The sequence below is a fragment of the Orycteropus afer genome, unplaced genomic scaffold, assembly GCF_000298275.1.
Source record: "Orycteropus afer afer isolate SDZICR_OR568_19922 unplaced genomic scaffold, OryAfe1.0 scaffold00040, whole genome shotgun sequence".
Taxonomy (NCBI): domain Eukaryota; kingdom Metazoa; phylum Chordata; class Mammalia; order Tubulidentata; family Orycteropodidae; genus Orycteropus; species Orycteropus afer.
The window spans coordinates 1,746,956-1,767,154 of record NW_006921627.1 but is presented as its reverse complement, the minus strand read 5'-3'; positions in this window follow the sequence as shown (position 1 = coordinate 1,767,154).

Below are 20,199 nucleotides of genomic sequence, written 5' to 3'. Positions count from 1 at the left end.
ATAATTTACTGATGTTATCACTTTCCGATGTTTGCTTGCAGACATACAATTTTATGATTTATTATACAAAACACTGCCATATAGATTTGATTTCTAAACTAAATCAGAGGCTTCAGTTGCTTGAAAACATGGACTTAAATGCAGATCGTTTTGCTAAAGTCAATAGGTAGAGATTCAGGAAGCAGTGAGATGTTACTGTGAAACAGATGAAAAAAAGAAGAGAAGAACCACACAGACAAGTATCACTACTTTTCTGACTAAAAACACCATCCTTATTCACAGGGATAACTCAGATGATCCATAATCTTCTCTACGTGGAGTTATTACTGCAACTGACAACAGGCCAATGTCATCCAACTCTTCTTCATCGTCAGAGTAAATTTTTATGGTTTGTGTTTTATTTATCTATGTATGGATGTATTAAAATATATCTAAGTTTATATGTAATGTTTCCAACTCCCAAAGACAAATGAAAATGAGGTTTATAAAGACACCGATAATAAAACGCAACAATAATGAAAACTAGGGGGAAAAAAGTGAGGTATTCAACTTAATCTTCAGAACCTACTTATGATAGAGTTGTTGGAACAAAACTCCATCATAAGTCAGGAATTGTCTGTAGTTTAATTCTTCCTTTGATTTAGTGAACTATCCTTTCACACCCTCTCTCTTCTAATTCCTTCCTTAAGTTAGCTAGAATCCATTTCTTTTGCTTGTAATCAAAGAAACCTGATACACAAATAATTTTAATCTCACTTTTGCAAAAAAAAAAAAAAAAAAAAAGGAAAAACACAGAAGTCAAATATGTATTTTTTCCTTTTTATGCCATTGTTTTATTAGTGTTGGTATTAAATTCCCTTTTTAAGCTTTGCTAAATATAAGCATTTTAAGGCTTGAAGGTAGGATTTGTTTTTTGAAACAAGAGGGTTAGAAGCTTCCTGTGCTTCACCATATTCCAAAATCAAAGTGTGTTCAGGTGAAACTACACCACCTGCTTACTCTTGGCTTAGCAGCCACATGTCAGCAGGATCCTGGAAGGAAGTGGGCTGCTTTGACTCTCAGCCCCAGATGGAGAGCCTGCCCTTCAAGGCCACTTTTTACACCAAGGGCAGCAGCATGCTGTAAGTGTTGGTCAACTCTTCCTCCTATCGAGGGACTGAGTTTTGAATATTTTACTCACCTCACTTCAGCAAAAACAAATGAGTGATGATGTAAATAGCATACTGTTAGAATGAAAATAACCCACTGCCATCAAGTTGATTCAACTCATAGTGACCCTATAGGACAGAGTAGAACTGCCCCGAGGGTTTCCAAGGCTGTAAATCTTTATGGAAGCAGACTGCTACATCTTTCTCCTGCCCAGCCGCTGATGAGTTTGAACTGCCACCTCTCTGCAGCCAAGCACTTTAACCACTGTGCCACCAGGGCGCTTTAGAATGAAGATATCATACAAGAATATTCTTCCTACTTCAAATTTTGTTTGTTAGTGCCGCTATAAGAGAAACACCATAAGTAAGTGGTTTTAAAGAACACAAATGCCTTTTCTCACAGTTCTAGAGGATAGAAATCCAAATTCAGGACACTGGCTATAGGGAGAGGCCATTTCTTGTATTTCAGCTTTAGTAGTCAGCAGTCCTCAGAGTTCCTAGGTTTGTAGACTCATCTGCCTCCATCATCTTCAGATAGTGTCCCTGTTCCTCCCTTGTCTCTGCATCTGTGTGGCTCCTTATATCACTCAGCAGTGATTAGGCTTAGAATACACCCTACACAGATACGACTCATTAATATAACAAAGAAAACCTTATTTCCAAATAGGATTGCATCCACATGTAAAGGTTAGGATTTCAACACATATTTTAGGGGAACACAGTTTAATTCATAACACGTGATGTTGTCTTTGGGAAACTGAATTAATTTGGCTTCAGAGTTACTGCATTTCCTCAGCTGGGAAAAGGTAAATACTTGCTTCATCTGAAGTATTATGTTTGAGAGTATGAAGAATTACACGAATGAAAATGCTACTACTTATTTAATCTGTTCCCCAAATAGACATAAGATAATTGGAAAGAGCAAAGAGAAGTTGGGGAATATCGTGTCAATAATCAGATACTGCACATTACTTTGTGGAAATATTTGTCTGGATAAATTTTGGTCTGTGATACATTGGTCAATGACATGAAAACAACTAGGGGAAAAGAGAGAAAATAAAATTTCTCTGAACTCTGACAGTGCATGCCATCATAGTATCTAATAATGTAGGAGACAGACCATTTGACTTTATTTTCACCCAGAAAACTAGCAAGTGGTTATAATCATAGAAGATGATCTGCACTTTAGGGTATGATGGAGAGTCGAGAATCAAAAGACCTGATTTTTTTCCAGTTGACTGCCACTTTCCAGCTGTCAGTCCGTGGTGATGGTACCTAACTTCTTTTCACCCAATCAGAAATCAGAAACACTAGTGTGGATTCAGATTTGTGTTTAATTAAATCAGACTACCCTGCCCTTAGATCCAGCTCTGCTCCCCACTGCTTGTTACCTTCCTGGACCTCCTCAGGGACTTCAGTTGTCAAATGGAGGTACCATCTCCTAACATTGTTGGGATTATTACAGAGAGGTGACATAAGTAAGGCACCTAGCATGGTGTTTATACTTTATAAAGGCTAGCTCCTTTCTCGGGAGCTCTGGTAGCATAGTGGCTAAGGCACTTGACTGCTAACCAGAAGGCTGGCGGTTCAAACCCACCAGCCACTCCTCGGAAGGAAGGTTGGGCAATCCTACTTCTGCAGTGATACTGCCTCGGAAACCCAAGGAGGGGTCACTATGAGTCCGGGTTGACTCCACGGTGAACAACAACAGCTCCTTTGGAAGGTTGGGCAATCCTACTTCTGTAGTGATACTGCCTCGGAAACCCAAGGAAGGGTCACTAAGAGTCGGGGCCGACTCGACGGCAAACAACAACAGCTCCTTTCTCCATTTTCCCCTGCCTTTTTTGGGGGGTGGGGTAGGGGCAGGGGGTGGGTGTTTAAAACTTGAAATCTAGATAGTTTACTCTACTCAACTTGATTTAGAAGTATAAAAGACAAATGAAAGTGACGTATGAAACCAGGCAGAGGCAAGGAGTGTGATTCAAGCCTAGGCACTCAAAGCTTCCTTGCCTCAGCATCCTGCTTGCAGGGAAAGAAAGAATCAGAGCTGATGAGCTGAACAGCACCCACATGACTCCTCCTTAACACATAGGACATGAAGAGCAGTTAAATAGCAGAGTCATTTTGTTACAAGTAGACAGAATTTAACCTTTGTGGCTGTAACCAGATGGACTATTCGATAATAGAATATGGGGTGTGGGGGGGAGGAAGTCCCTACTATGTGATATGAAAAGACTTTCCCTAGAACTGGGTGGTCTGTAAGACCCCTTGCACTCCACAGCTTTCCAAATGTTGGCATTAGAGACTTCTCTAGCATTTCTACCAAAGAAATTAGGAACAGAAACAGCTAGAAATAGAAAAAAATAATTGATGGAGGCCAAAAATCCACAATTATATCTGTGCAGTTAACAGCAAAACTGAGAAGTAACCAGACCAGTATGGGTTGTGGCCAGCACAAAACAACAAAGGAAGAAGGGGGTGGCTACTTTTATTACGCAAGCAAATTATACTGGGTCAGAAACCCAGCCCTAGTCATCCCTGGTTAAGAGTTTAATAAATATCCCAGTGGAAAAAATAATATTAGCTCTACACTCTCTTTATGATTATACATTATTTTCAATTTGGTTCTTTTCCCAAAGAAGGGGAATATAGTTAAAGTCATAATATGGGTTCAACATAACATTCTGTCAACTTTCTCAAGTTCTGAATTAAAAGATCCCTACTGATGTAGTTGGGAGCTCTGGTGGCATAGTGCCTAAGGCATTTGACTGCTAACCAGAAGGCTGGCTGTTCAAACCCATCAGCCACTCCTCAGAAGGAAGATGGGGCAATCTACTTCTGTAGAGGTAACTGCCTCGGAAACCCAAGGAGGGATCACTATGAGTCAAGATCGACTCAACGGCAGTGAGTTTGGTTTGAGTACTTGTATAGTTGGAGTCCCTGAGTGGGTGCAAATGGTTAAGCACTTGGTTACTAACTGAGAGGTTGGTGGTTTGAATCTACTGAGAAGCACCTAGAAGAAAGCCCTGGTGATCTACTTCTGAAAAATCAGCCAATGAAAATCTTATGGATCACAACAATCCAGTCTCATTTGTACATGGGGTTGCCAATCAGGGACTGATTCAATGGCTGGCTTGAGTGCAGCTAATAACAATCATACAGAACAGGCAGAGTTGAGGAAGGAATGAGACTGAGAGTAAACAGGCCAATATACTTTAAATAGATATCATTGTAGTGGAAAAATTCAGGAAGCACTGGTTTAAGGGATTTTCTTCATTCTGAAGTGTAGGGAAAGAGGAGGGACATTGTATCACAGGTGGATTATCATAGATTACTTCTTCTTTTTTTTTATTAGGATTTGGGTGAAGATTTACAGAGTAAATTCACTTTTCATACAGCAGTTCACATATACTTTGTCTCATGTCATTGACCAAAATTTACAATGCAGCAGCTCCCCTCCTACTTCCTCCCCATAGTTACCTCCTCCCAGTGTCCATCCCTTCATACTCTTCTGCACCCTGAGCTATCTCCCTGTGCATAAGCAGCCCTTTCTTCTCCCATATCATAGATTACTTCTTCAGTCTCTTTGACACAGAGCACTGTAACTGTGAATCTCTCTAGAAGTTACATGTAAGCTTAGCTGTGGGTTCATGATCATCGTATAACCTCTGAGTTTACATGAAAGCTTGGTTGCATCTTTCCATCTTCTCATATCAGAGAAGGACGATAATGTCATTAGTTATCTGAGAATGGCCATGGGAGTCAGCTGTCCTGATTATCCTTATGGGGCATTGGAAAGGCATTTGCCACCTCTGTGGCACATTTATGCTTCTGTGGCTTTGCTCGTGCAGATCCCTTGGCTATTACTACCTGTCCAGATCCTACTAATTCTTTGAGGCCAAGGCAAATACCAACAGGTTTCCCAAGAATGAGCATGAGCCCCCACTTCCTCTAGGCTTCTTCAGCACATAGATTTTCTCTCTGCTTGACACTAACTTTGACCCATTTTTTAGTAGAGTGAGTTGCTGCCATGACTGTCTCTACAACTAGGCTGAAAGACCCTGGAAAAGGCCTGTCTTTTCATCTTTGTAACTTCTGCAGTGCCTACAACCATCCCTTGCATTAGTATATAATCATTATCTCTTGAAACAAAATTGGGAGGATCTTAAAGAACTAGGTCATTTCCCCAACATTTTGCACCAAACAACAAATATCAGAATGCAAAATGTGCTGCTACTCTGGTTGGTGGCTGCAGGATTCACAATAATTTGCTGTTAACTTTGGAGTTAATCTTAACCTGAAGCAGATAATCTCTCTACTTTCAGTTCTCTTACTCCTTCCTGCTTTTATTCTAGCAAGTTCAAAAATGTCATAACAGAAGAAATCTCACCCATTTTCCATCTCTGGAAAGAGGGTCACCATGCCTTACTTGGAGACCCCGTGGGTGTCAGAGTAGAACTATGCTCCATAGGATTTTCAATGGCTGATGTTTCAGAAGTAGATTTCCAGGCCTTTCTTCCAAGGTGCCCTCTGAATGCACTTGAACCTCCAACCTTTTGGCTAGCAGCCAAGTGTGTTAAATGTTTTCTCCACCCCGGAACACATGGAATCACCATGAGTGTGAATCAATTCAACAGTAAATGATGGTTACGCCTTAGTTATTGAGGGTCAAGAAAGAAAAATTCAGTTTGCTGAAGAGCTCAGGACATCATAACTAGAAGGTAGTGATTTAGCCAAGAAAACTGAACTGCCTTAGGGGGACCTCAGGTCCTCTCTCTGAATTGCAGTGTGACCTTTAGTAGGTCATTAAACCTCTCTTTGTTCCATTTCTAGAAAATGGAGGGATTGAACTAGATGCCTTAACATCAGTTTAAATTCTAAAAATCTTATGATGCCATGGTCAACCAAGTCTGTAAAATTCTCTCTAATTGATTTAAACCAAGCTTAATAATTTTTATTAAATTATTTTATAGGTGTGTTAAATTCAATTCAAAAGAAAGCCCTTACTGAATCATTTGAGAGACAACAGTACATTCTAGTTACTTGGAGGCCTTTCCAATCCCTGATTTGAATCTCAGCTTTCAAGACCATGCCTCACCTGCTCTCCCCAAACCACCCTGCAGATGAGTGCTGACATGCACTTTTAGAGAGCAGAAGCAGCTGGGGGAATAAGGCAGAGAGGAAGTTCCTTTTACTCTCATTAAGTTTCCTTCACTCTGTCAGGTTGATCTCTTGCTTGTTCCTAGCATTTGATCATCTCTTTGAAACCAGGTTAATTACTTTTTTTTTTTTTTTTGCTTGTTCAGATAACAGTATGGTATCATCTTCAAAGGCCAAATATCTGGAAGATAAACAAGATGACATCTAATAATTGACTGGCTTCTGCCTCTGGTTAATAATTTGGACATTTTAACCTAGGGGCCTGTTATTAGGAAGCTCAAAGTTTTAATTAGAAAGGGCAGAGAGATTTGTGTATTAAGAATAGCTTAGTTATTCTTAATTTTCTGTGTGAACATTCTAGTGTGTAAGGAAGAAGAAAAGAAAAAAGACTAGGAAGTGTCTGACCCAGTGGGTATAATGTTTGTTTGTATTTTAGGTTGTTTTCATTTCAAATCTAGGATCAATTTCAAGCAACGATCAAGTGGCAGTTCTATCGCTCCTTTTTAAGAGTTACCTTTAACAGCAAAAAGGAGCTCTGGTGATGTAATGGTTAAGGCATTTGTTAACCAAACGGTTGGTGGTTCAAACCCACCAGCCGTTGCACAGAAGAAAGATGAGGCAGTCTGCTTCTGTCAAGATTTACAGCCCTGGAAACCCAATGGAGGTTGTTATGAGTCAGAATCAACTCAATGGCAATGAGTTTGACTTGGTTTGGTTTTAACAGCAAAAGAACAACCAGGCTCACCACAACAGCATAGGAAGCTGGTTTGAGATAAATTGTACTTGTTGGTTGGTTTGAAAAATATATCAGAAATATTAACCAGAGAATAAAACAGATACTTTTCTAACACCTTCTTCATGGTGTTCCAGGAGCTGTCACTGAAAATAATTCTGGTATCCTATACAACCTTCCACCACCTGTCTGTCAGTTTTCATACTATGATGCTGGAAGCTATGCCACCAGTATTTCAATACAAGCAGGGTCACCCATAGTGGGCAGGTTTCAGCAGAGATCCAGATTAAGACAGACCATGAAGAAGTACATGGCTAGGTCCACTTCTGAAAAAGTTGGCCACTGAAAACCTTATGAATAGCAGGGAAACATTATCTGATATAGCACCGGAAGATGAGCTCCTCAGGTTGGAAGGCAGTCAAAATACAACTGGAGAATAGCTGCCTCCTCAAAGTAGAGCTGAGCTTAATGACATGGATGGAATAAAGTTTTCAAGACCATCATTTGCTGATATGACATGACTGAAAATGAGAAGAAACAGTTGCACATATCTATTAATAATAGATATTAATAGAATATGCAATGTATGAGGTATAAATCCAGGAAAATTACAAGTTGTAAAAAAATGAACTGAAACACATAAAGATCAATATCATAGGCATTAGTGAGCTAAATGGACTGGTACTAGCCGTTTTGAATTGGACAATCATATTGTCTACTATGCCGGAAGTGACAAATTGAAGGGGAATGGTGTTGTATTCATCGTCAAAAAGAATATTATAAGATCTATCCTGAAGTACAACGCTGTCAGTGATAGGATAACATCCATATGCCTACAAGGAAGACCAGTTAATATGACTATTATTCAAATTTACACACCAACCACTAAAGCTAAAGATGAAGAAATTGAAGATTTTTACTGATATCTGTAGTCTGAAATTGACCAAACATGCAATCACGATGTATTAATAATTACTGGTGTTTGAAATTCAGAAGTTGGAAACAAAGAAGAAGCATCTTTCAAAGAAAGAGATGGTAGAACTGGATCTCTCATATTCACTGCCACTATAATATATACTATTCCAATTTAGAGGCACTTTATAAATGTTAACAGTACTATGAGGTATATCCTGTTATCCCCTGTTATTTATAGGCAAGATAACTAAGGTCACACAGATAGTAAGTTATAGGCCCTAGATCTGAACCTATACCCTGCTGATATTTGAAATACTGGTGGCATCTAGCATCATAGCAACACACAAGCCATCTGTGGTAGTTAAGGTTATGTGTCAACTTCACTGGGCCTGGTTTTGAGTGGCTGGACAGCTGGTGGTAGTTATTCCCCATGATGAGACTGACAATCAACTTCATGGTGGAATCTTCCATGAGCAGCTGAGTAGCTTCTTTAGGGAATGTGGTCTGTTCCTTGTATATAAGGAGAAGCTTTGGGAATGGTCTGCAGCTGATGGCATGTTTGAGTCCTGCATGTAGCTGAGTCATTGTTCAGTGGCCTGCCGTGTCGTCTGATAATCTTGGGACTCTTAATGGACTTGAATCAATGACCTGTTGTATGGTCTGGTAATATCAGGACTGTGCCTTTTTACTTGCTGACCTTGGGTTTGTCAGCCTCAGCAGCCAGTAGCTACCTGAGTTAAGAGAAGCCATCAGCTTCAGTGGGCCAGGAACAAGAAGCAAAGCTGAAGCCCAAGGTTGAGGGGCTTTCACCCAGCCCCTAGAGCCTGGCACTTAGAGCCTGGAGACTTCTAGCCTCCAAAACTGTAAGAGAATAAATCCCTGTTTGTTAAAGCCATCCCATTTGTGGTATTTCTGTTAGAGCAGCACTAGGTAACCAAAACACTATCACAGTACAACAAACTGACAGACAAGTGGTGGCTCTGGTTATGGTTACTAAGTTTTGTTGGAACTCTTGACTGAGCCACCAAGACTGAACACAGGGAATCAACATCAAACTCTATCACATACTTGCAAAATGGCTATACGTGAGACACATGTCCTAAGCACCTCCCCTTACCCTTAGCTTTTCATGTGTCACTGGAACATGGAGACAGATGTGGAGGTACTTGGAGCGAGGGTCTAATGGGATGGTTTAACCAGTTGTACTAATCATGGGTGTTGTGGGGCTTTGTGGAAGGCAGGTGTAGAGTAGAGGTCAGGCAGAGGGGTAAGAAAGAAGGTGAGAAGAAGACAAGAATGGTGGGGTGCAGCAGAGGCTGCAGAGGGCCTGCTCAAGGGAGGATGTGTTCTTTATGGTCTGCAGAATTATGATTTGAGCATATGTTCAATGTGTTGTGAGAGCAAGGTCAATAAATTGCATATGGTTAAGTCAGAGATTACAAACTAATGGCCTGAGGGCTGGATATTGACCCAGGTGTGCTTTCTTTAGCCTGTATTTAAAATTTTTAATATTCTTTATTTAACAAATACAAGTAGTATTTACTGTTAACTAATTTAATCCTGATGAAATAGATACTAATAACCCCATTTAACAGAGAAGATTTAGGCACAGAGATGTTAAGTAACTTGCCTAAGGAACATAGCTAGTATGTGAAAGAGCCAGGATTAGAAACCAAGTAATCTGCTTCAAGTCTGTCTTCTTAACCACCATGCCCACTTCTTTTTTTTCACCATGCCTATTTCTCACTCATTGCCATACTTCTTCTAATCTACTACTAAACTTCAAAAATTAGGGCACTGTGCATAACAATTCAGGTTTTTTAGTTTCTCTGAAAAATTGAAAAATCTGGCAACACTGCACCTGCCTTCCCCACATGGAATTGTTGGTAAGCTATCCCATTCAATGGGATATGCACTCTGGTTCACCATGGTTACCATACAGCTCAGACCCTCACTCCCTTCATTATCTGCCTGGCCCCTACATATTTGTGTTTCCTATCCTAGAACTGAGCTGTTAAATCCATCCTGTTATGTATGAAGAAGATAGAATTACTTTTAATTCTATAAATATATGTAAACCTTATCATGTGTAGGACCCTTGACTGAGCATCATGGAGTAATTCAAAGATGAGTCATAAGCACTTACTGCCCTCAGTCTACAATCCAGTAAGACAGAGACTACCTCTTCAGTAATATATTACTAAATGTGGATGATGTTAGAAGTAGAAACATATACTGTTGAAACCCTGGGGAGGGAGTGTTTAAATTTGTGAAGGATGGATAGTGGATGGTGGATGGATAGTGATGGAAGATCAGGAGGAGGAAACAAAGTCAAAAAAGTCAAGGAGGAGGGAAAGTCCAATAGTTTGAGAATTGTAAGTTATTTGGTTTGCTTGACACTTGGATATGGTGAATAAACATTACAGTTTACAAGAGATGGTCCAATTATGGTGTCCCCTTTTACCTTTTTTCTTTTTTTAATTAAAAAAAATTATTGTGGTAAAAATATACATAGCAAAACATACACCGTCTCAGCAGTTTCTACATGTACAAGTTAATAACATTGATTACATTCTTCACATTGTGCAACCATTCTCGCTATCCTTTCCAAATCATTCCACCACCACTAATGTAAATTCAATGTCCCCTAAGCAAAAACATCTCCTTTCCCCCTCCCACTCCACAATTATTAGTAACCACTAATAATCTTTGGGAGCTCTGGTAGCATAGTGACTAAGGCTCTTGACTGCTAACCAGGAGGCTGGCGATTCAAATCCACCAGCCACTCCTCGGAAGGAAGATGGGGCAATCTACTTCTGTAGTGATACTGCCTTGGAAACCCAAGGAGGGGTTGCTATGAGTCGAGTCCGACTCAACGGCACATAACAACAACAACAACAACAATAATCTTTGGTTTCTATATATTTGTTCATTTCATGTAAGTGAGAAAATACAGTATTTCTCCTTTTGCAACTCACTTATTTTGCTTAGCATGATGTTTGCAAGGTTCATCCATGTTGTGGTATGCATCAAGACTTCATTACTTCATTTCTCTTTAAGGCTGAGTAGTATTTTGTTATGTGTATATACTGTTTTTAAAAAAACTTTTTATTATAGTTTGGGTGAAAGTTTATGGAGCAAATTAGTTTCCCATTCAGGAATTTATACACAGATTGTTCTGTGACATTGGTTGCCATTCCACTGATGTATCAGCACTCTCCTCATTTCTACCTTGGGTTCCCTGTTTCCATTCACCCATTTTTCCTGCCCCTTCCCACCTTCTTAACTTTGCTTTTGAGCAAACGCTGCCCTTTTGATCTCATATAGTTGACTCTTTTGAAGAGCATGTCCCTCCTGGGTGTTGTTCACTTTATACGCTTGTCTTTTATATGGCTAAAAGGTGATCTCTAGGAGTGACTTCGGTTCTAAGAAAGATGTTTAAGGGCCATAGTCTTGGGGGTTCCACCAGTCTCTATCAGACCAGTAAGTGTGGTCTTGTTTGTGAATTTGAATTTTGTTCTACCTTTTTCTCCCACTCTATCAGATACCTTCTATTGTGATCCCAATCAGAGTGGTCGATGCTGATCTCAGGTTAGTGGAGGCTATGGTTCATGTTGTCCATTAGTCCTTTGGACTTATTCTTTCCTTGAGTCTTTGGTTTTCTTCACTCTTGTTTGCTCCAAACAGGAAGCAACCAACTGTTGTAACTTAGATGGCCACTCACAAGCTTTTAAGACCCCTGTCACTACTTACCTAAGTAGGATGTAAAATATTGTCTTTATGAACAATGTTATGCCAATTGAACTAGATGTCCCTCAAGATTGTGGTCTCTAGTCCTCAAATGTTGGTAGGAAGGTTGGGCAATCTACTTCCGTAGTGATACTGCCTCAGAAACCCAAGGATGGGTCGCTATGAGTCAGGGCCAACTCAACAGCACAGAACAACACAAACAACAGTCCTCAAGTGCAATATCTCAGTCCCAGGAGGTGTTTGGTTATGGCTAAGAAGTTTACATGACTGTGCCACCTGTGTGGTCTATTATTGTTGTTGTTGTTATGTGCCGTCGAGTCGGCCCCGACTCATAGCGACCCCTCCTTGGGTTTCCGAGGCAGTATCACTACGGAAGTAGGATTGCCCAACCTTCCTTCCGAGGAGTGGCTGGTGGGTTTGAACCGCCAGCCTTCTGGTTAGCAGTCAAGTGACTTAGCCACTATGCTACCAGAGCTCCCAATGTGGTCTATTATATACACAGGTATATTTGCAGCATGTACAAATACATTTGTAAGAATAGCCACTGCCAAACATGTAAATGCATGTGGATGTACTCCCATATGCCGTCTCTATTTAACTTACATGATTATCTATGAAATCACTTGTATATTATTGTTTGTTATTACTGTTGTTGCATACCATATATACAGGCATACCTTGTTTTAACTTTGCAGATACTGCATTTTTTATAAATTGAAGGTTTGTGGCAAGTCTGCATTGAGCAAATCTGTCAGCACCATTTTTCCAGCAAGCTGTGCTTACTTTGTGTCTCTGTGTCACATCTTGATAATTCTCACAACATTTTACGGTTTTTCCTTATGTTATTGTGCACTTAATACACTATAGTATAATGTAAACATAACTTTTATATGCACTGGGAAACCAAAAAATTCATGTGATTTGCTTTATTGTGATATTTACTTTATTGTGGTGGTCTGGAACCAAAGCCACAATGTAATCAAGGTATGCCTGTATGTATGAATATTTATTGTTGTTGCCTTTTACTGTTACATACCTTTCAGTGTCTTCCTTTGCCTTAATTATGTTGTGCTAACTTCCCCCTTATTGTGTACTGTCTTTCCTTTCATCAAAGTTAGCACATATCCACTATCTAGTTAATTATTTAATTCCCTACCTCCTTCCATTCCAGATAACCATCAAAGAATGTTTTTTCTCTGTGTAAACCTTTTCTTGACTTTTTATAAAAGTGGTCTCATACAATATTTGTCCTTTTGAGATCGACTTATTTCACTCAACATAATCACTCAGGTTCATCCATGTTCATCCAGGTGTTTTGTGGATTTAGCGTTATTCTTTAATGTTATACAGTATTCTATTGTGTGTATGTATCACATTTTGTTTATCCATTTATTCACTGATGGGCACTTAGGCTGTTTTCACCTTTTTGTTATCATGAATTATGCTGTGATGAACATGGTTGTGCTTGTGTTTATTCATGTCAAAGCTCTTGTTTCTCTAGGATATACTAGGCGTGGGATTGCTGGATCCTAAGTTATTTCTATTCTAGCTTTTTGAGGAAGCATCTTACCATTTTCCATACTGGTTATACTATTTCACATTCCCACCAGCAATGTATGAGAGTTCCAGTCTCCACACAACCTCACCAACATTTGCTGTTTTCTGTTTATGTGATCAGTTCCTTTATTTCTGAAGTGAGATGGTATCTCATTGTTGTTTTAATTTACATCTCTATGAGTTGGAATCCACTGATGGCAGTGGGTTTGGTTTTCATTTTAATGAATAATGATTATAAGCATCTTTTTGTATATTTGTTGCCACCTGGAAGTCTTCTTTGGTGAAGTGTCCTTTGTTCATGTCTTTTGCCCATTTTTTAATTGCATTGTTTGTCTTTTTGTTGTTGAAGTATTGCAGTTTTCTATAAATTTTAGACATTAGCCTCTTGTCAGATATGTCTGCCAAATTTTTTTTCCTAGCCTGTGAGTTCTCTTTTTACTCTTTTGGAGTCTTTTGATGAGTGTAAATATTTGATTTTTAGGAGGTCCCAGTTGTCTAGTTTATCTTCTGCCAAATGTGAAATTTTAGTTATGTTTGATATTCTATTTATGTCATAAGTTAGGGCTCTGAGGTTTGTCCCTATTTTTTCTTTTGTGATCTTTACAGTTTTAGGTTTTACATTTAGGTCTCTGATCCATCTTGAGTTAGTTTTGGTGCAAGGTATGGGATATGGATCCTGATTCATTTTTCTAGATACCAGTTTTGCCAGCACAGTTTGTTAAAGAGACTATCTTTTCCCCATTTAATGGATTTTGGCTCTCTGTTGCAAATCAGCTGTCCATGGGTGGATGGATTTATTCCTGGGTTCTCAATTCTGTATCAGTACCAGGCTGTTTTAATTACCATGTTTGTATAGTAGATTCTAAGACTGGGAAGTGTGAGGCCTCCTGCTTTGTTCTTCTTCAGCAATGCTTTACTCATCTTTCCTTTCTATATAAAGTGGTGATTAGTTTTTCCATCTCATTAAAAAAATGTTGAAATTTGGATTGCGATTGCATTAAATCCATAGATTATTTTGGTTACAATTGACATTTACACAATGTTAAGTCTTCCTATCCATGAACATGGTATGTCCTTCCATTCATCTATTTCTCTTTTGGTTTCTTGCAGTAGTATTTTGTAGTTTTCTTTGTATAAGTATTTTGCATCTCTAAAAAAAACCACAAAAAAACAAACAAAAAAAAAAACCTCATTGCTATTGAGTCAATTCTGACTCATAGAAACCCCCTTTGGGTTTCTGAGGCAGTATATCTTTACAGAAGTAGATTGCCCAGTCTTCCTTCCACAGAGTGGCTGGTGGGTTTGAACTGACCAAACTTCTGGTTACCAGTCTTATTCCTAAGTACTTTATCTTTTGGGGACTAATGTAAATGGTATTATTTTCCTTATTCCTTTTCAGAGTTCTCTTTGTTAGTGTAGAGGAATCTGACTGATTTGTGTATGTTGATCTTTTACCCTGTCACTTTGCTAAATCCTTCTATTAGATCTAGTGTTTTTCTTGTAGAGTCTTTGGGATTTTTCTATGTATAAGAGCATGTCATCTGCAAATAGGGATAGTTTTACTTCTTCCTTATGAATTTAGATGAACTTCTGATACAATTCTGAATAACATTGATCCTAAAGAGATTCCCGTTCTCAAGGGGAATGCTTTCAGTCTCTTTCTCTCTCTGTTGATAATAATGTTGGCTGTTAGTTTTATATATATGCCCTTAATTATGTTGAGGAATTTCCCTTCTATTCTTATTTTGCTGAGAGTTTTCATCAGGAATAGATGTTGGATTTTATAAAATGCCTTTTCTGTATCAATTGAGATAATTATGTGAATCCTTTCCTTTGTTTTATTTATGTGGTGGATTATATTGATTGATATTCTAATGTTGAACTATCCTTGTATACTTGTTATGAATCCTACTTCGTCATTATTTTTGATATACTGTTTAATTCTGTTGGTTAGTGTGTTGGACTGGGTTCTCTAGAGAAACAAAAACCAGCAAAGCTTATATATATATAAAAGGAAGAGAAATTTATCTTAGGAAAATGGCTCACAAATGTGTAGAAGCCGGCAAATCCAAAGTCCCTGGATCAAACATCAAGCTGGAGGCTTTTCCTGGCTCCTGCAACCGCAGGGGCCGAGAAGCTCAAGGCTGGCAGGCGGTACACCGGCTGTTGACTCCAATGAATGATGAATCCAAGATCTCCAGGCCAAACGGTGGACTGCTCACTCACAGACAGTTGTAGGCAGCACAACAGAATCCTGATCCACAGAAGAATGTCTCTCTTCCCAGGATATCCCTGGATATACTGGAAGTAGGCCACACCCCTGGGGAAACTCCCCTTCAACAGATTGGCCACTCAGAACACAGTCATCTGATCCCATCATGGGAACAACCACACAGAACTGGGGTCCAGCCAAGTTGACACACAGCTCCAACTATCACAGTTAGGATTTTGTAGAGCATTTTTAGATCAATATTCATGAGGGATATTAGTCTCTCTCTATAAATATCTTTTTAGTGTTGTCTTTGCCTGGCTTTGGTATTGTGGTTATGCTGGCTTCATAGAATGATTTGGAGAGCATTTCTTCCTTTTCTATGTTCTGTAATAGTTTGAGTAGGATTTGTGTCAACTCTTCTCTGAATGTTTGAAAGAATTCTTCAGTGAAGCTGTCTGTGCTGGGTCTTTTATTGGGGGTGGGATGTTAACGATCTGTTCAATTTGTTCTTTTGTGATGGGTCTATTCAAATTTTCTACCTCAGTTTGTGTTAGTTTATGTGGGTATCACGTTTCTAGGAATTTACTCATTTCTTCTAGGCTTTCAAATTTGATGTAGTATAGTTTTTCACAATATTCTGTTATGATTCTTTTTATCTCACTTCGTTCTGTTATAATGTCACCATCTCATTTATTATTTTGTTTATTTGCATCTTCTCATTCTTTTTGTTAGTTTGAAAGTGGTTTGTCTATTTTATTGATCCTCTCAAAAATCCAAATTCTAGCTCTGTTGATTCTTTCTATTGTTTTTCTGCTTACTGTTTCATTTATTTCGTCACTAATTTTTGTTACTTCTTTTCTGGTGACTATAGGCTTCTTTTCCTGCTCTTTTTCTGTTTGTTTGAATTGTAGGGTTAATATCTTGATTTTGGTCCTTGCTTCTTTGCCATGTGCATTTACGCTATAAATTCTCCTCTGAGCACTGTTTTTGCCATGTTCCAAAGGTTTTTGTATGCTGTGCTTTTATTCTCATTTGATTCTAGGATTTTTTTTTTTTAATTTCATTTCTAATTTCTTCTATTACTCAGTGGTTTCTAAGCAAGGTTGTTATTCAGATTTCATGTATTTGGTTTTTTCCTTTTTCTTCCTGTTATTGATTTCAAATTTTATATTGTTGTGATCAAAGAAGATGCTTTGTGTTATTTTTATGTTTTTAAATTTATTGAGATTTGTTTTGTGGCCTAAAATATGGTCTATTCTGGAAAATGATCCATGAGCACTAAAGAAGAATGTATACCGTAAGCTGTTGGGTGGAGTGTTCTGTATATGTCTATGAGGTCAAGTTGATCAATTGTGTTATTTAGATATTTTGTATCTTCATTGAGTTTCTTTCCATTTGCTCTATCATCAAGTGTGATGTGTACTCTATTATTGTAGAACTGTCTATTTCTTTTATCAATTTTGTTAGAGTTTGTTTTATGTATTTTGGAGCTCTGTCATTAGGTACATAAATATTTATTATGGTTATGTCATCTTGGTGGATTGACTGTTTAGTCAGTATATAGTGCCTTTACTTGCCCCTTATGATGGAGTTTGATTCAAAATTTATTTTATCAGAGATTAATATTGCCACTCCTGCTCTTTCTAGGTTACTGTTTACTTGATATATTTCTCCCAGCTTTTGATTTATAACTTATCTATGTCGATGTGCCTAAGGTGTGTTTCTTGTTAGCAACATATTGATGTGTCATTTTTTAAAAAAATCCATTCTCCCACTGTCTCTTGACTGGTGCATTTAAACTTTTACACTCACTGTGATTATGAATAGATATGAATTTATTGCTGTCATTTTGTTATGCTTTTTTTGTGTGTGTTGTGTTGATATTTTTTTTGTTCCACTTAATTCTCTGTACTGAATTACTTTTGTTTATGGATTATCCTTTTGTTTCCTTCATTTTCATTGATTTTGTGTTTATTGAGTCTTTTTACGTTGGTGAGTAGGCTTATTAATTTTTTTTGCAGTTACTCTAAGATTTATCTTTATTTTACTAAGTTTAAAACAGTCTATTACTTCTTAGTATCACCATGACTTTCTCTCCATATGGAAGTTCTATTACTACACCATTCATTCCCCCTTTTCATTTGGAAGTTGTTGTCAAATACAGATTGACACCTGTTTCCTGGTTTTCATTTTTGTAGCTTTATTTTACTTTTGAGAATGCTTTATCTGTGTTACTATCTGTGTACTTTTGAGAATGCTTTATCTGAGGTGGTATCAGTGATGTTGTAGTGTTTTAATCTCAGATTGTTGTCTGGTGTCATTTGTTCTCTTTCTGATGGACATCTTTTTGAAAAAAAATTTTACAGAACAGAGTTTGTTTTACATTCAACATTACGTGTACATTTAGTTTCACTCCCCATTTACCATCCCCAACCCTAACCCAGTCTTCTCCCCTCCCTGCCCAGTAACACTTTCTTCTCCCGTGCCCCTCATAGTTATGCACTCCTGTGTGTCCTGCATTTCCTCCATGCAAATATTGCCCCTCTGGTGTCCCATGGTCGATTGCTCCAAGGGATGCATTTCTGTAGAGTATGTGGGTGAGTCACCCTGGGTTGAGTGGTCTGCGTGTGCATCTTGTTTACTATTGGGCTGAGAGCAATCCTGAGAGTGAGTTTTATTCCAGGCCCAGAAAGTATCCCAGGGCCATAGTATTGGGGGTCTCACCAGTCTCTACCTGACCAGTAATTCTGGTCATTATTGAGTTTTTGGATCCACATTTTTCCTCCCACTCTATCCAGGATCTCCAGATTTGATCCTTTCCTGAGTGGTTGGCATTGGTAGCCAGGCACTATCTAGTTCTGGTCTCTAGGGCCATCATGTTCTAGGGCTGATTGCTTCCAAATGTCCTCCCCTATTCTCTGCTTCCGATGATAGGAGACCATTAGCTGCATCTTAGATGGCCATTTGAGAGCTTTTAAGACCCCAGTCACTACTCACCAATGTAGGATGAGGAACAAGACTTTTATGTATTTTGTTGTGCCAATTGAGTCTGGTGTCCCCCAGTACTATGGTCCTGAGTCAGTAGATCCATTGGATCTCTCTCCCACAATGTCTGAGTGTCTGTGAGGGATTACTCTATGTCTGTCTTCTCTTGTTTCTGTCAGGATGGACAACTTTTAATATTTCTTGTAGGTTTGGTCTTGTTTTCACAAATTCCTTTCACTTCTGTTTGTCTGGAATGTCCTAATTTTGTTATTATCTTTGAGAAACAATTTTTCTGTATATATGATTCTTGGTTGGTAATTCTTTTCTTTTGGAGTTTTAAGTATGTCATCCCATTGCCTCCTTGCCTTCATACTTTCTGCCAAGAAGTCATAGCTTAACCATATTGATGTCCCTTTGCAAGTGATATTTTGTTTTTCACAAGCTGCTCTCAGAATTCTTTCTGTCTTCAGTTTTGGAAAGTTTGATTATAATGTCTTTGTAATTTTTCTTTTGGGGTCTGTTCTGTATGGGGTCTGTTGAAATTCTTGGATTGAAATCTTGTCTTTCTTGATATTAGGGAAATTTTCTGCCAATATCTTCGAAGATTCTCTCTGTGCTTTTATTTGTCTCCACTTGCTCTGGAATTCCAATTAGGCATAGATTATTCCTCTTAATAGTGTTCCACATAACTCTTGGGCTTTCTTCATTTCTCTTCATTCTTTTTTCTGATTGTTCCTAAGTCAGATCAGTATCAAGGGTTGTGTCTTCTATTTTATGATTCTTTCTTCCATTTCTTCAATTCTATTTCTATGTCCTTTTATTGAGTCATCTATTTCTGATATGTTATTGTTAATCTTCTGGCTTTCTAGATGTTATTGTTTCATGGTTTCTAATTGCTTGTTGTTGTTGTTGTTATGTGCCATTGAGTCAAACCCGACTCACACCGACCCCTCCTTGGGTTTCCAAGGCAGTATCACTATGGAAGTAGATTGCCCCATCTTTCTTCCAAGGGGTGGCTGGGGGGTTTGAACTGCCAGCCTTCTGGTTAGCAGTCAAGTGCCTTAGGCACTACGCTATCAGAGCTCCTTCTAGTTGCTTACTTTGTCATTTTGTTTCTGTATTGTTTTCCTGAATTTTTCTAGAGTTTTCTCTGTGTTTGCCTTGGTTTTGTCTGTACATTCCTTGATCTCTTTGAGGGTCCTATATATGTCCTTTGAATTCCTTATTGAGTAGTTCCATTACCATATCTGCCTCAGGAGGATTTTCACCCTTTATTTTAGTCACTTGTTTGAGCCATCTTGTCTTGCTTCTTTATGTGCTTGGATATTGCCTGTTGTCTGCGAGGCATTAAGATGTCATTTTATTTGTTGATTGATTATATGTTTGTTTGCTTTGTCTTGATTTCTTGTTTTGTTTTGTTCTGATATATCCAAGGAAACAGGGCAGATGTGCTATGCTGGTTGGTAGTCCAGCAGCACTGCAGCTCTCTCTGCCCATCTTCAGGTGGACAAGGCAAGAGCTTGTAGTGTAAGCATGGGCCTCAGTTCACTAGTTGTGTGGGACAGCTGAGGGGGGCTGGGCGGACATTAGCCACCAGGTGTGATTGATCCAATGGAATGGGAGTGGGCAATGGCACTCATCAAATGGGTAGGGTGATAGTTGTGGTGGGTGTGTTGGTTGAGCAGGGCTGTAAGAGTACACTCACCTCTTGCCACTCATCAAGTGGGCAGGGCAGTGGG